The following is a 15,525-nucleotide window of genomic DNA, read 5'->3' on the forward strand; positions in this document are numbered from 1 at the left end:
AAAGCTGATATGCACGGATGGGGAGAGGGACCTTGGGGTGATAGTGTCCAAAGATCTAAAGGCGAAAAAACAGTGTGACAAGGCAGTGGCTGCTGCCAGAAGGATGCTGGGCTGTATAAAGAGAGGCGTAGCCAGTAGAAGGAAGAAGGTGTTGATGCCCCTGTACAGGTCATTGGTGAGGCCCCACTTGGAGTATTGTGTTCAGTTTTGGAGACCGTATCTGGCGAAGGACATAAGAGGACTTGAGGCAGTCCAGAGGAGAGCGACGAAAATGATAGGAGGCTTGTGCCAGAAGATGTATGAGGAGAGACTGGAAGCCCTGAATATGTATACCCTAGAGGAAAGGAGGGTCAGGGAAGATATGATTCAGACGTTCAAATACTTGAAGGGTATTAACGTAGAACAAAATCTTTTCCAGAGAAAAGAAAATGGTAAAACCAGAGGACATAATTTGAGGTTGAGGGGTGGTAGATTCAAAGGCAATGTTAGGAAGTTCTACTTTATGGAGAGGGTGGTGGATGCCTGGAATGCACTCCCGAGAGAGGTGGTGGAGAGTAAAACTGTGACTGAGTTCAAAGAAGTGTGGGATGAACACAGAGGATCTAGAATCAAAAATTAATATTAAATATTGAACTAAGGCCAGTACTGGGCAGACTTGCACGATCTGTGTCTGTGTATGGCCGTTTGGTGGGGGATGGGCTGGGGAGGGCTTCAGTAGCTGGGAGGGTGTAGATGGGCTGGAGTAGGTTTTAACGGAGATTTCAGCAGTAGGAACCCAAGCACAGTACCGGGTAGAGCTTTGGATTCTTGCCCAGAAATATCTAAGAAAAAAAAATTTAAAAATTTAAATTGAATCAGGTTGGGCAGACTGGATGGACCATTCGGGTCTTTATCTGCTGTCATCTAATATGTTACTATGTATGTTACTATGTTATTCAAGCTTTTTAAAAGAGTGATTACATAACAGTGGTTTGAATTAGGTTTGAACAGGTAAATGGGTTATTAAAGTGAAGAACGATGGTGCTCAAGAACAGTTTGAATGCATTCAAATTGTGACTATGCAAATAGACTATTGTAACTGTATTTTCCTCTACTTAATGCATGTCTTTTTATTTTGCAATTTTATTTTGTATGGAAACTGGTAAGCCGCCTTGGATAAAGGCGGATTAAAAATGTTTTAAATAAATAAATAAATAAAATGGGTGGATTTATGAAGTAGTTTCATTGCAGTGGATTGATTAAGTAGTAGTCATTCCAAAGAGGACATGGTAAAGAGCATTACAACAGTCCAAATGAAAAATGACAAGAGAAAGAAGGAGACAGCAAATTATGCTGAGAGGAAGGATTGCACAGAGTGATCTAATTCTGCCCCTTTCTAAATTTCACAAGCAACTTTCTTTACTGAACCTGCCTCTGCTGTTCTTTGAATCTCTTTACTACTGTTTGTCTATTGCCCATGTCCAGATTGTTCTTGCTGTAGACTGCCTTGGGTGAATTTCTTCAAAAAGGCAGTAGACAAAACTTTATAAAATTATCTGGGAAGGCTCATTTCCTAGGGACAAGTTTTGTTCATGTGCAAAATTCATCCATGAAAGAGTATACAATGTTGGGTCAGACCAATGGTCCATCTAGCCCAGTATCCTTTTTCCAACAGTGGCCAAAGTAGGTCACAAGAACCTGGCAGAAACCCAAATAGTACCTACATTCCATCCCAAGGAAAAGCAGTGGTTTTCCCCAAGTTTGTCTCAAATAGCAGACTTTTCCTCAAGGATCTTGTCCAAACCTTTTTAAACACAGCTATGTTAACTACTATAACCATATCCTCTGGCAACAAGTTCCAGAGCTTTAACTATTCATTGAGTGAAAAATATTTCCTCCTATTTTTTTTAAAAGGTATTTCCATGTAACTTCATTGCTTTAAATGCAGTACAAATTTTTTTCTGAACTACAATGTATTTTCAAACACGTCCCTTAAAGCAGTGGTTCCCAACCTTGAGCTAGAGGACTCCCAGGCCAGTCAAGTTTTCAGGATAGCCCTAATGAATATGCATGAGACAGATCTGCATATAATGGAGGTGCCAGGCATGCAAATCTGCTCCATGCATATTCATTAGGGCTATCCTGTAAACCCGACTGGCCTGGGGGTCCTCCAGGACAAGGTTGGGAACCACTGCCTTAAAAACATACACACACATATCTTTCAAACTAATGGACCTGGTAGATTCTCTTCCTCGCTCCCAAATTTATATAAAAATTGTTTTATTGCATCCATTCCCAAACAAAGCAAACTGTGATAAATTCATACTTTTCAAATTTGGGCTGAAAATAGTGACAGAGTTTACAGAACTTGAATATAACTGAACAGAAAAGTACTAGCAAGCAAAGAACCACATACCTGATATTCACAATAGGGCCCTCAGGTGACTGTACCGCACTCAAAAGATTCAATAGGCTGCTTCACTGTGTGTTACAACAAGCAAAGACTTTTTAGCTTGAAGTTTACAGATGAGAATCTGTTAAGATAAACAAAGGATATTACGAGTATTGCCCTTGGAGCTTTCTGCAGGGTCACATTTATTCTTTCTCCCAAGGGCTGGGGAAATCTGTGTTCTTGCAAAGCCAGGAAACTCTCCCATTTCTGGGCTGAATGCCTGAATTCCTCAAGAATTTGCAAGCCAGTCTCTTAAATCCGGTCTCTCTTTTTTTTTTTTCTTGTAAAGTGCCAAAGTTATTTGAAAAAAAAAATAAATAAATAAAAAATTTGAGGCTGGCCTTTAGAAGAATGGGTAAGCACAAACTGTCTCCTATCATACCAGTGCCGTACTGTATTATGTAGAGCTCCACGTTCAAGCGAGACTGATATTTTCCTTTCATGAAGAATACTTACTTACTGCAAGACAAATCAATTCAGCAACAAATATATTACGTGTTGCATTCTTTGGGTGTGTGCAGTTATATACAAGCCAAAGTATACTTAAGTGCATTGGCTAAGTGGTTCATACATCAATACAAATTTCAGAGGATGGTGAGCAATAGCTGATTTTCCCTCAAATAAAATTGAAATTCCATCTCCTTTATCAAATTTTAATATGACAGCATGTAACTATCAATGTTTGGAGACTCTGCTCAAATTCTGAATGGTATCCCTAGGTATGTCGGACACATTCTGACCAGAATTTTGAACCTGATTTGTCTGTCAATCATCCATGCAACCAAGCAAGCATGCACTTAATTTACTCCCCCAAGGTTTCATGCTGGAGACACTGCCCTAGAGAAATTAGACCTAGCCCCTGCTCTAAAAGACAATATGGGCTGTGAATCCTTTCCTCCCTGACCCTTTGGAAACCCACCTGCTTGGCCTCTAAATGCTGATGTGAGAAAACGCACATTAGGGAAAGGAATTTGTATATAGACTTGCTTATAACGGAATATCATTTATAGTGGATGAGGTCCGCTGGTCCCGGCTGTGTGCCTTTATAAACATGCAGAAAATTACTGCATATAGCGGACTTGCATATAACGGACTTCTGCATGTAACGGCCAAACAATTTGGTCCCCAGAGCCACTTTTAGCTGTAGTTTTGTTAGGCTATAACGGGCATGCAGGCTCCGCCTACAAGGCGCGTGGCGTGCCGGTGATATAGTATCAAAATGTAGCCCGGAAGAAAATGGCAGAGTATTTTTCTTTCCAGTACAGTACAACATAATGCTTTAGAACATCTTTTAGTGTTCTGGTTTTGCAATCATTCCGTGCCATACCAATGTTTTGCTGAGTTTTATTGATATTGCTGATATGGTTGTGCAGTGACTGTTGTTCATTGATTGTACGTTGTTTCAAGCAGCTCCTGATTGGATAAGGCCCGACTTCTTGCAGGAAGAGGCGATCGGAGCATACCGCAAGTGATTTCCTGCACTAGCGGCACTCCAGCTGCTCTCTCCTGCCTCTCCCGCTGCCCTCTTCTTGTTGGCGGTCGGAAAATACCGCGAATGACCGTGACCGCGAACTGCCGACCGCGAACAACCGGGGGAACACTTTATACAACCACACTCAGCGGTTTACATACAGATACTTCAAGCATTTTAAACATCTGTCCAGTGGGCTCACGATTTACCTGGGGGCCAGTGGTGTAGCGAAGGTGAGACGCTCCAGGGGTGGTAGTGCCCCTCCCCTCCCACACGCACCCCTTCCCTTCCCCCGTGCCTCTAGTCGAAGCTGTTGCTTGTAGCAGTCAACAATGTGCTCCTCGCGACCCCCATCTGCTCTCCCTCTGACATCACTTCTTATGCACAGCGCCCAGAAGTGATGTCAGCAGGAGAGCCGATGGGGTCGCAGAGAGCATGTTCTTGACCACCGCAAACAACTTCTTCAACTAGAGGACGGGGAGGAATGGGAAGAGGCAGGGGGTGAAGATGAGGAGGGATCAGTGCTCCCACAACATGATGCCCGGAGCGGACTGCCCCTCCACCCTTACTATCCCACTGCCTGGGGCAATGGAGGATTAAGTGACTTGCCCAGGATCACAGAACCCACAACCTCAGGATACTGAGGCTATAGCGCTAACCGCTATACCACACTCTTCTCCCATTAAAGAAACAAGACAAGAAGGGAGTAAAAGAAAAGGCAATGGCTATAAAATTCAGTTTCCAGTCTACTAATATAACCATAGGTAGGCCTAAAGCAGGGGTAGGGAACTCCGGTCCTCAAGAGCTGTATTCCAGTCGGGTTTTCAGGATTTCCCCAATGAATATGCATTGAAAGCAGTGCATGCAAATAGATCTCATGTACATTCATTGGGGAAATCCTGAAAACCCGACTGGAATACGGCTCTCAAGGACCGGAGTTCCCTACCCCTGGCCTAAAGAATCCATATCTGAAGGACAATATAAGATTTAAAAAGAAAGAAAGAAAAAAATGAAGTGGTCTCCTGAATCCGAGACACCTCTGCAGACCTTTCCTCTAGACAAATTTATCAATTTGGGCAGCTGCAATGGATACATAGTTTTGAGGCCCTTATACTAAAGTGTGGTAAGTTTTTCCAATTACTGTGCTGCATCAGCAAAAAGGGATGGATGGTAAGTACAAAGCCCTCATGCTATTGAGGGTGTGATCAACATATTCCCTCCACCTCTCCCCCATTACCACATAGAAAGTTCTCGACCAAGGGCTAGATTCACTAAGGATACTGATCATGTCCCAACCACTTTGTGACCCGATTTTCCTCTGATCCGATTCACTAACCTTGTGGCTGATCATCCTCCAATCCGAACCGATCCGTGCATGCAAATGAGGGGAAACGGCATGTAAAGTAGGCAGGCAGAGATTCACTAACAAAAAACTGGAACACCGACTGGGCTGGCCGATCAAGAAACAAGCAACTGCTGGGGACCACTCGCTCAAGTCCTTTCCGACTGCATCTCCTGCTCTCGGTCCCAACTCGCTACTCTGCTTCTGCCCCAATCGCCGCCCTGCCTTCCCTTGCCTTTCCCGCAGTCCAAGCCCATGGTTTTAACCCACGGGTTTAAAGTGATTTAAAACCACAAGCTCAAAGTATAAAAGTTAAAAAAAGGTTGCTGCTCTGTAAGCATGTGCAGACCATCTACAGATGATCTGTGCATGCATCTGGATCGCTATTCAGCAAACCTTGCAGTCGGTTGGGGATGTGATTCCGATCGTCCCCATTTGCATGAGGATGCGTCGTGAATCAGCCCCCCGGCCACGGATCGGACCCAGATCGGAAAGGGAGTTTAGTGAATCTGGCCCCAAGACTATTAGTTGCACCTAGAAAAATGCATTTAACACCTCATTTTGAGAAAGCAGTAACTGTCTTAACTGCATAAGTGACAAAACACAGTAAGTACTAATGCCATTGGCAGACTGCACTCAAGCTGGAAAAATTGAACAAAGCAGACTTTTCATCAAGGGCCCTTTCTAAAGTAGCAAAAACATAAAAAATAAAAAGACAACATTCAAATAAACCATATGAGTAAGTAAAGAACAACTTATTTGGATAAAGAATGGGCAAAACATTGCAAAACCAAAGCCTACACTCACTGTATTTTTTATTTATTTTCTACCTTTCTATTCCACGCTATCCAAAGTTTTAGACGGATTACAACAGACATGCACAGTATTAAATGAGACAATGAACAGTTAGTGGTAATTAACAAAAACACTGAACCAAGATTGGTTAGAAAGTGGGTACAATCATGAAGACCCCATAGGAACGAAGAAAAATAATAGTCAAGCTTTTTCTTGAAAGATCCAACGTTGGACAAAGTACAGAGAATTGAAAGCGTGGAGGGGCATAATCAAAACGGGCTACTGGGCTTGATGGACCATTGGTTTGACCCAGTAAGGATATTCTTATGTTCTTATGTCTAAGCCAGTTTTGGGCCTAGGGTACTAGTTGTCCAAAGTCGGAAGCATCCAAAGTCCATTCTTGAAAAATACATCCAAAATGTTTTTTTTCCCCGATAATTGTCTACTTCTACGTCCAGCCATTTGATCATCCAGACCGCTAGTACATCTATCTTTATATTACATTCTCTTCCAAAAAATCATCCAAACCCCAAACGCCTAGAATAAGACCTTTTGGATGTGGGAGAGGCCAGCAAAGTGATGGATTGGCCTCCCAGATATGGCAACAGAATAGTGGGGTACCTTACAAGGCACTGCTGTGAACTTCACAAAAAGGGTGCCACAAACATCTCACCACAACTCCCTTGCAGGTCATGGTGAGCCTCCCAAAACACCCCTAAAACCTACTATACCCACCTGTCTACAACCCCAATAGACCTTATGGCTGCAGGTGCCACCTATATGGCAGTACAGTAGGGTTTGGGGGGGGGGGTTGGTGGGCTCACATTTTCCATCATGAATGCAGTGGTTAGTGTGGCTTATGGGCCTGGGTCCTCCTCTCTATGGTTCACCAGCCCACACCCAAGACTACTTAAGTCACCTCTGTGCAGCTCACTAGGCTTTCCTATGCCATGTACTGATGTTCTGGAGGCAGGTATGTATATTTTTATTCCAATTTTTATGGGGGGGTGTCAGTGATCACTCGGGGAGTGTGGGGAGGGGTCTGTACTTTGTGTCTGCAGTAGTTATCTGGTCACTTTGGATACCTTGTGGGCACTTAGACCAGTTTTTTAGATCATTTAAGTCACAAAATATAAGTTCCATCTAGACAGTCTCGTCAAACTTTCGATTATCGCTGCAGGACGACTAACTTTGGTCAGCCCACATCCCGCCCTAACCACTCCTTGAAAAATGCTCCTTTTCACTCTGGACACACAGTGGGATTCAGAGGCCTAAAAAGTCTCTGGATACATCTAGAAACCTGTTTTGATTATCGGCACTTGGATGACCTGTCTTTTAGGTCATCAAAGTGCCAATTTGGGCAGGTTTTTAAGAATTATTTCTGTTTCGATTATGAGCCCCATAGTGTTCCAAAATTTAGGTCCCATGACACTGAAGAGAAATCTTCTATAATTTTCTAGCTGAACCAATCGTATGGAGGGAACTACCAGACGATCACCAGAAGAATGTAGCTTCCTGATAGGTAGGTAACACTGCAACAATGCAGAAATTGATGGGAGGCCAAGTTATGAAGAGCTTTGTAAGCTAGGCAGAGAAGTTGTTCAATTGGAAGCCAGTGAAGCAAGTTTAAAGTCAGAGTTATATGGTCAAATTTCCCAGTATTAGTGACGATTCTAGCTGTGGCATTTTGAGCAACTTGTAGGGCTCTCAGATGCTTCTTTGATGTTCCCCACTAAAAGGCTATTACAGTAGTCAAAGCAGGGAAAAATGCAGGCCTGAGCTCCTGAGCTATACTAGCCTGATTGGTGTGACAAACAGACATACTTTTCTAATCCTACAGATAGTAAAATCCTTTAGAGAGAGTCTCTTTACAGTGGTGTTTTTCAACCAAGTCCTCAGGACACACTTTGCCAATTAAGGTTTCCGGACTATCCACAATGTATATACTTGAAATAAAGTTGCATGCCGTATCTTCATTCTATGCAAATCTCTACCCAGTACTTGGGACACACTACTCGACTACATTACAAACATTCTCAACCAGATTGAACTCTGGATGCTATCATTCAGACTGAAACTAAACCCTGACAAATCAAAATTCTTCCTAGCCACCCCCCTAGACAAAATCAAGGACACTACAATTCAACTGAAAGGAATGACTTTCCCCCTCGAACCTACCTTAAAAATTCTGGGAGTCACTCTGGACAAAAATTTATCCTTAGAAAATCACACCGACCTCATTGTCAGGAAAAGCTTCTCTGTACTTTGGAAACTACGCACCATAAAAAAATACTTCAATGACACTTCTTTCCGCCTACTTGTACAATCTTCCATCCTCATCATTTTAGACTACTGCAACATCATTTACCTTAACGCCACGAAGAAAACTACCAGGAGTCTAAAAATAATCCGAAATACCGCCGTGCGTCTCATCTTTGGCTTAAAGAAATGGGAACACGTCACCCCTTTCTACCACCAACTTCACTGGCTGCCATTCGAATCTAGAGTTCTTTTTAAATTCGCATGCTTCTGCTACAAATCGATAAATGGTTCATCACCAAGTTACATCAATCCCCACTTTAACCTTTATTGCACCAACAAGAAATCCCGTAGAATTCAGCTGTTCGCCTTCCCTTCGCTAAAACTTTGTCATCTCAAAAGATTCCTAGACAAAACCTTCGCCTTCCAAGCAGCTAAGCTGAACCCATGGCTAGCCCAAATGATACTCGAAGCCCCCACTTACCTCGGCTTCAGAAAATTACTCAAAACTTACCTATTCAGCAAACAAGACCCTTAACTGTCCCCCCTCCTACAATAACACTTCGCCCCCCCCCTGCTCTTCTCCTCCCTCACGATAGCTTCTCTCTTCCCTATCTTCTACAATCTCCCTTCATCCTCTGTCAAGTTCGGTTAAAATTTGTTATAAAGCTGATAAATTGTTGTAAATCTGCTTGTCAACGCGGATCCTAATCTAATTGATGTAAACCGCCTAGAACTCGCTGGGTATGGCGGTATATAAGAATAAAATTATTATTTATTATTATTATTAGCCAATAAGATTTTCAAGATATGCATGAGAGAACACCTTTATATACTCCTTACCCTCATCCTCCCCACCTTAATTCACTCCTTCTCATAAATTTGGTCCTTATCTCTTGGCTAATCAGAAAGCATAGAGCCATTGCAGTAAGGAAGCCACCCCATCCCTAATCTGCTAAAATATTTGCTTTCACTGTACTCTACCTTGTGGTCTCACCCTGCTTTCTCTCTTTTAATACTTCGCACTTTGGCAAGCTTATTATTGCTAAGCCTTCTCTTAAAAAAAAAAAAAATAGTAGTAGTAATTCATGTAGGGATGAAAAAAAGTCTAACAGCCACTCCTGTCTTGCAACATAATGTTCATTTAATACTACTTCCTCCTACCCCCTTTGTTGGATTTGTGTCAAAAGTTTAGACCAGGCTTGTCCAACTTTTTTCTATCAGGGGCCACATGTGCTTCGTCAAATGGCGGCAAAATACAATGTGTCATTCCCTTCCAGCCAGTCTCTCTCTCTGTCTCAGTCTACTTGCGCTCTCTCTCATGTACTCCCTTTGCTCAGCCTTTACCCAGTCTCTTTCCCTCACCCGGCTTCAGTTGCAGAACAAACAATGGGCTTCCTGCTTCCCCAGTGTGACTCAACGGCTCTCTGCAAGTCTGAGCTGCATGGTTCCAGAAGTTTAGGTTAGTCTCATGGTTTCAAGTCTCATGGGACTTGAAAACGTGAGACCAATCCAAACTCATGGCACTGCTTAGCTCAAACTTAGAGAGATCTGAGTCATGGCAGGGAAGCAGGAATCTTGCCATAGATGCCAGCTCTGAGGGTGTTAGAGCACCCCAAATATTCTTTCCAGCACTGTCCAGACATCAAAGCTGCAATCTCCCCAATGTAGAGCTGCAGGGGAAAGCAGGAAGAAAGGTAGTTTCTCTGTAGCTACTGCTCCCATCTCACCCTACAGCCATTGTTCAGACATTCTTCAGCTAACCAATATGCTGCAAAGGAAGCAGGACCAGTAGCTTAGGAGATACCATTGGTCAGACATTCCTTAGCCAGCCAATAGGCTGCAGGGAAAAGCAGGACAGAAGATAGGTTTGGGAAAGAAGAACTGGAGGGTGTGAATACCTAAGGAATACCTGACCAATGGAATAACAACAGGTAACAAAAAAGAACTGCAGAATAAGTCAAATAGGCTTCCTGTAGGTCTACTGTAGAGAGGGGGGAGAAGTGCTGAAGAAGACTCTGGAAAAGGAATGAATAAGCAAAGAGTAGCACAGGCACTGAGAGTTAGAAGATATGTTTGTGAGGGGAAGAGAGGCTGAGGAAAGACATATGAACTGCGAAAGGGAAAACAAAGCTGAAGTAAATGCAAGCTGAGAGGCATGAGGAATGGGTTGAAGAAAGAAAAATAGAGATGAGGGTAGGGAGAGGAACTGTGTGGGATTCAAAGAGCGGGGGGCTGAGAAAAGGGTTCTGAGAAGAGAAGAACAGGTTGGAGGAATGGACGTGGCAGGTGACACTACGAAGAAAAAACAAAATCAAGAGCAAGCAAAGCAAAGAATTTTCAGATTTTTGGAGGCATGGTTCGAATCATGCTCCCCACAACTGAGCGAGCCCAAGAATCACTGGGTAGGAATGTATTATATTGCTAACTAAGCTGGATCAGTTTTGGGTATCTGCTCTTTTCTTCCAACCCTGCAGACACAGGGATAAATAGGGCATTTCATTAGAAGAATGAGGAAAGGGAATGAGCAGGGCAGGATTAATTCGTCAAGGGCCTCTAGGCAAGTTTCAAGTTTATTAGTTTTTAATATACCGACCATCAACAGATATCTGGCCGGTTAACAATAAAATTTAAAAGGTGAGAGAGATAAAATAAAATAAAATAAAATAAAAATTTAAAATAGTTGTCATTTTAAAAATAAATAGTGCGAACATATATGATATCAACAAGACAAACTTGAAAGTGAGGATAATAGGGAAGGATGGGGAAAAGTTACATTTTTAAGAAGAAAAGGAGAAAGTGGGAATGGGGTAAAACGTATAGGGTAGGGTCGCTTAATTAAAGCGGTTGGTTGCAAGGAGAAAAAATGGAAGGGAGCGAAAGAGGAAGAAAAAAAAAAAAAAGAGAGGAAAAGAAGAAGGAGGAGAAGAAAAAAAAAAAAAAAAAAAGATCCAGAAGATAAGTCTAGGCACAGCCAAATGCATCACAGAATAGAAAAGTCTTGAGGCTAGTTTTGAATTTGTCTAGATGTTGTTCGTCACGGAGTTGCTGTGGCAGAGAATTCTATAGAGTTGGAGCAGCAACTGCGAAGCTTATTTTCCGTGTATAGTAGAAATCTTTTATGGAGGGAATGTAGAGAAGTTTTTGGTCGGTTGACCTTAGGGTGCGTGGGGAACATTGGGGGATAAGAAGTTTATCAAGAAATAAGGGCTGGTGAGAGAGTTTTATTTTGAAGGAAAGTAAGATGATTTTATAAGTGATACGATGAGTGATGGGGAGCCAGTGTGCTTCTTTTAGGAGAGGAGTGACATGGTCGAATTTGCCAGTTTTATAAATGAGTTTTATTGCAGTGTTTTGTATTAGTTGTAGGCGTCGGATTTCTTTTTGAGGGAGACCGTTGAGAAGCGAATTACAATAATCTAAATGGGAGATAACTAAAGAGTGAATCAGGATATTGATAGAATCGGTCTCTAGAATTGGAATTAGCGATCGAATGATGCGGAGTTTGTAGAAACAGATTTTTGCGACCGAGCTAATATGGTCGTGGAAAGAGAGATCCCTATCAATGATGACGCCTAATAGTTTTATTTTTGTTTCCATTTGTAATGGAATGGAGTTAATAGAGATTTTTTCCAATAAGGATTCACAAGTTTTGATTGGAAGTAGAAGGCCTCGGGATTTATCTATATTAAGGGAAAGTTTATTCAAATAGAGCCAATCATTTATGATATCCAGTTTGTTATTTATGTCTTTTATGTCAGTGATGTTTGATGTGTTGACTGGGTGAAGAAGTTGTATGTCGTCCGCATATGCAAAGATGGTGAATCCGATGGATTGAGCCAAAGTAAGAAGAGGGGAAAGAAAGATATTAAATAGAAGTGGGTATAGAATCGAGCCTTGCGGGACTCCATAGGATTGTGATATGGCTGAAGAGGTTTCATTATTTACATGGACTTTAAAGTTGCGTTCATTGAAGTAAGATGTGAACCATGAAAGAGCTGGACCTGTAATACCGCAGTCTTTGAGTCGATTAATAAGAAGAGAGTGGTCGATAGTGTCAAAGGCTGCTGATAGGTCAAGAGAGATAAGAATGACTGATTTTTGATGGTCGTGGTAATAATGTATGGTTGAGATAAGGCCTAGAAGTGACAATTCTGTTGAATGTGATGAACGGAAACCAGTTTGGCATGGATGTAGCGCATGGGTTTTTTCAATGAACTCTGTAAGTTGGGAGTGAATTATTTTTTCAGTTAATTTGGAGATCAAAGGCAGATTAGCAATGGGACGGTAATTGCTAGGTGAAGAGAGATCTAGGTTGTATTGTTTGAGTTTTGGAAAAACAAGGGATGTTTTCCAGGCAATAGGTACTATACTATCGGAGAGAGACTTGGATATCATGTCCCAAATGAATGGACCGAAGAAAGAGAAAAATTTTTTAAGGAGCGAAGGGGGAATACTCTCCAAAAGATTATTGGGAGTGTTTAGAGATTGTAAAATAAGAAGGAGATTAGTTAATGAAGGCATTTTAAAATTTGAGCAGGAGCCAAACGATAGTTGAGTAGAATCGTGAAGAGTGAGAGGAGAAGAAGCTGGAAGTGAAGGTCCAAGATGTGACCTAATGTCTTCGATTTTAGTATCGAAAAATAGTGATAGTTCATCAGCAGAAGGTTGGGTAATGGGGGAAAGGTTTTTTTTCTTAGAATATCTTGAGTGACTGGGTAATGTTAAAAAGAGTGGAAGAATTACGGGTGGAAGAAATGAGTTTAGAGTAGTATTCTTTTTTAGTTTGTTGGATGACTTTTTTATAATGAGAAGCTTTTTCCTTGAACATGATGAAAAAGTTATTGAGGCGAGTTTTGCGCCATTTATTTTCTACAGCACGAAGTTGTTTACGGAGGAGGGTGAGATTTTCGTTATACCAAGGTTGTTGTTTTTTATGGGTCTGATTTGGGGTAGGTTTTTTTCCTAATTGTGGTGCCAAAGAATCTAAGAGAGATTTTGTGGAAGTTTCCCAGAGGGAATACTGTTCTGAAATGGGGAGGGAAGAGAAGTCTTTGAGGTTTAGGTCAAAGGAAGTTTGGATGGCAGAAAGGATTAGATTATTAATGTTGCGGGTGATATAATTATTCTTTTGTTGGACTTGACTGAAAGGAGCTGGGAGATCAAGTGTGATCCGACCATGGTAGAGCATGAGATTGAAAGTTTTGAAAGAGATGTTTAATAGAGGTAGAGCAGAGGACCATATCAAGGGTATTACCAGCAGTGTGTGTAGACATAGAAATGAGGGGAGATAATGATAGGTCTGAGATCAACGTTAGAAGTTCAGAGGTGTTGTGATGGTTGGGAGAATTAAAATGAATGTTAAAATCTCCAAGGATTATGGAATCAGGATAGGCAATATTGAAGTCTGATATGGTGGAGATTAGAGTAGAAAGTGAAGTTTTGGTTACTGGGGGGGGGAAGATAGATAAGAAGGAAATTAAGAGGGGGAGAGTGTTTTATAGAAAATTGGAGAGTTTCAGTTGGAGCATAGGAGGATAAGTTGGAAGTATTTGGCTGGAGGGGGATAGAGGTATGATAGATAACTGCTATACCTCCTCCTTTTTTGTTCGGGCGGGGTACACTGGGCCCCCTGCCCCGCCCCACCCCACCATGAGCCCAGGCGGAAACAGGAAGCTGCGTCAGAGGGAAGCTTTGGGCAAGCAGCACCGCTTGCACAATTACAGTTCCCGTTGCCTTTCTTATCCACGTTGCTTGCTTGTCTTACTTTTTGTCGATTGGGGGGGGGGGGGCGTGTTGCCGATTGATGCTGGAGGGACCCATCGCTGTTTGGAAAAAACAATATTGATGCCCTCCTTCATCGGGCCCCTCTGACCTTTCGGGCCCTAGGCACATGCCTACTTGGTTTATTGGTTAATCCTGCCCTGGGAACAAGGTTGTGGAAGCATCACTTTTAAAATTTACTTTCTGTTGGCTGCTTATTGAGAGGGGCTATGCCCAGGGATTGAACTGAAGGGGAATGGAGAATAGCACTGTTCTAATTCCTCACAAAAATTAAAAATATTATTTCCCATTATGTCCCACAGGAGGTAGAAATAGGCTTTAGGCTATGTGAGCCTACAAGTATCAAAGCAGCAGCAATAGGAAGAGGTAGCAGGAGATCATTGACAAAGTTGGAGGAAGGGGAAGAAGGGACATGTTGTTTCACAAACTCTGTGTGTTTCTTGGTTTAGCTCTCTGGTGTACCTCATATTTAATTGTTAAATCCTTGTTTTTGGTTCTTAGTAAAATTTTGCAGCCATCACCCAGATCTCAACTCGGCTCCCTGAGCTGGATGATTGTTCCTTGGCCACTGGAGCAATATCATGTAGGCAGCCTAAACATAGTGGCTTAGTATGATTGAATACTTACAATAACATAAGAATTGCCATACTGGGAAAGACTGAAAATCCATCAAGCCCAGTACCCTGTTTCCAACAGTGACCAACCCAGGTTCGAAATACCCAGCTAGATCTCAAGTAGTAAAACAGATTTTATGTTGCTTATCCTAGGAATAAGCAATAGATCTCCCCAAGCCATCTCAATAAAGGATACTTTCCTAAAAGGGAAGTCCATAGGCCAAGCCTTTTTAAACCCCGCTAAGCTAACTGATTTCACCACATTCCCTGGCAACAAATGCCAGAATTTAATTACACGTTGTGTGAAGAAATATTTTCTGCAGTTTGTAAATCTACTACTTAGTAGCCTCCTCACATGTCCCCTAGACCTGGAATACGTTTTCCCATTCGACATGTAATCTCTGAGGTTTCAAAATTTGATCCTTGCTTGGCTGCCAGAGCTTAGTGTGAGCATGTGGCAAAGAATCTTAAGTAGACTCTACAGTAGGGGTGTCGCATTGGCTGAAAAAAATGTTTCTAGGGCCACACAAACGTGCAAATGCTGCAGCAAGACAGAGGAGGGAGCCGGCAAGACAGTAAACACCCAGAGGCAGCAGAGGAAAACACTGTATCACCCTTGACCAGGGCCACACAAAATACTTCACGGGGCCGCATGCGGCCCTCCAGCTGCAGGTTGGACACCCCTGCTCTACAGATAGAGTGGTCATTGGCAGTGACGTAGCGAGGGTGAGAAGTGCCTGGGGTGGTAGCACCCCACCCCCTTCTCCGCCCCTCCACATGCCTTCCCCCAGCCCCCTGTAGCATATGTGCACCCTTTCCCTTCCCCTAT

At 42.4% G+C, this 15,525-nt stretch overlaps 1 protein-coding gene across 5 annotated transcripts in view; it reads right to left on the bottom strand.

Annotated features, from left to right (window-relative positions):
* Positions 1-15,525, bottom strand: part of NEK6 (NIMA related kinase 6) — a 376,321-nt gene that overhangs the window by 316,476 nt on the left and 44,320 nt on the right. For 2 of the 5 annotated variants that reach the window (XM_033960760.1, XM_033960761.1), the window contains exon 3: positions 2,396-2,513. The exons of the other annotated variants lie outside the window; for them this stretch is intronic. The gene's annotated coding sequence lies outside the window, so the exon portion shown is untranslated. The remainder of the gene's footprint in view (positions 1-2,395; positions 2,514-15,525) is intronic. 5 annotated transcript variants of the gene reach the window in all.

This window comes from Geotrypetes seraphini, chromosome 10 (genome assembly GCF_902459505.1).
Source record: "Geotrypetes seraphini chromosome 10, aGeoSer1.1, whole genome shotgun sequence".
In the NCBI taxonomy this organism is placed as follows: domain Eukaryota; kingdom Metazoa; phylum Chordata; class Amphibia; order Gymnophiona; family Dermophiidae; genus Geotrypetes; species Geotrypetes seraphini.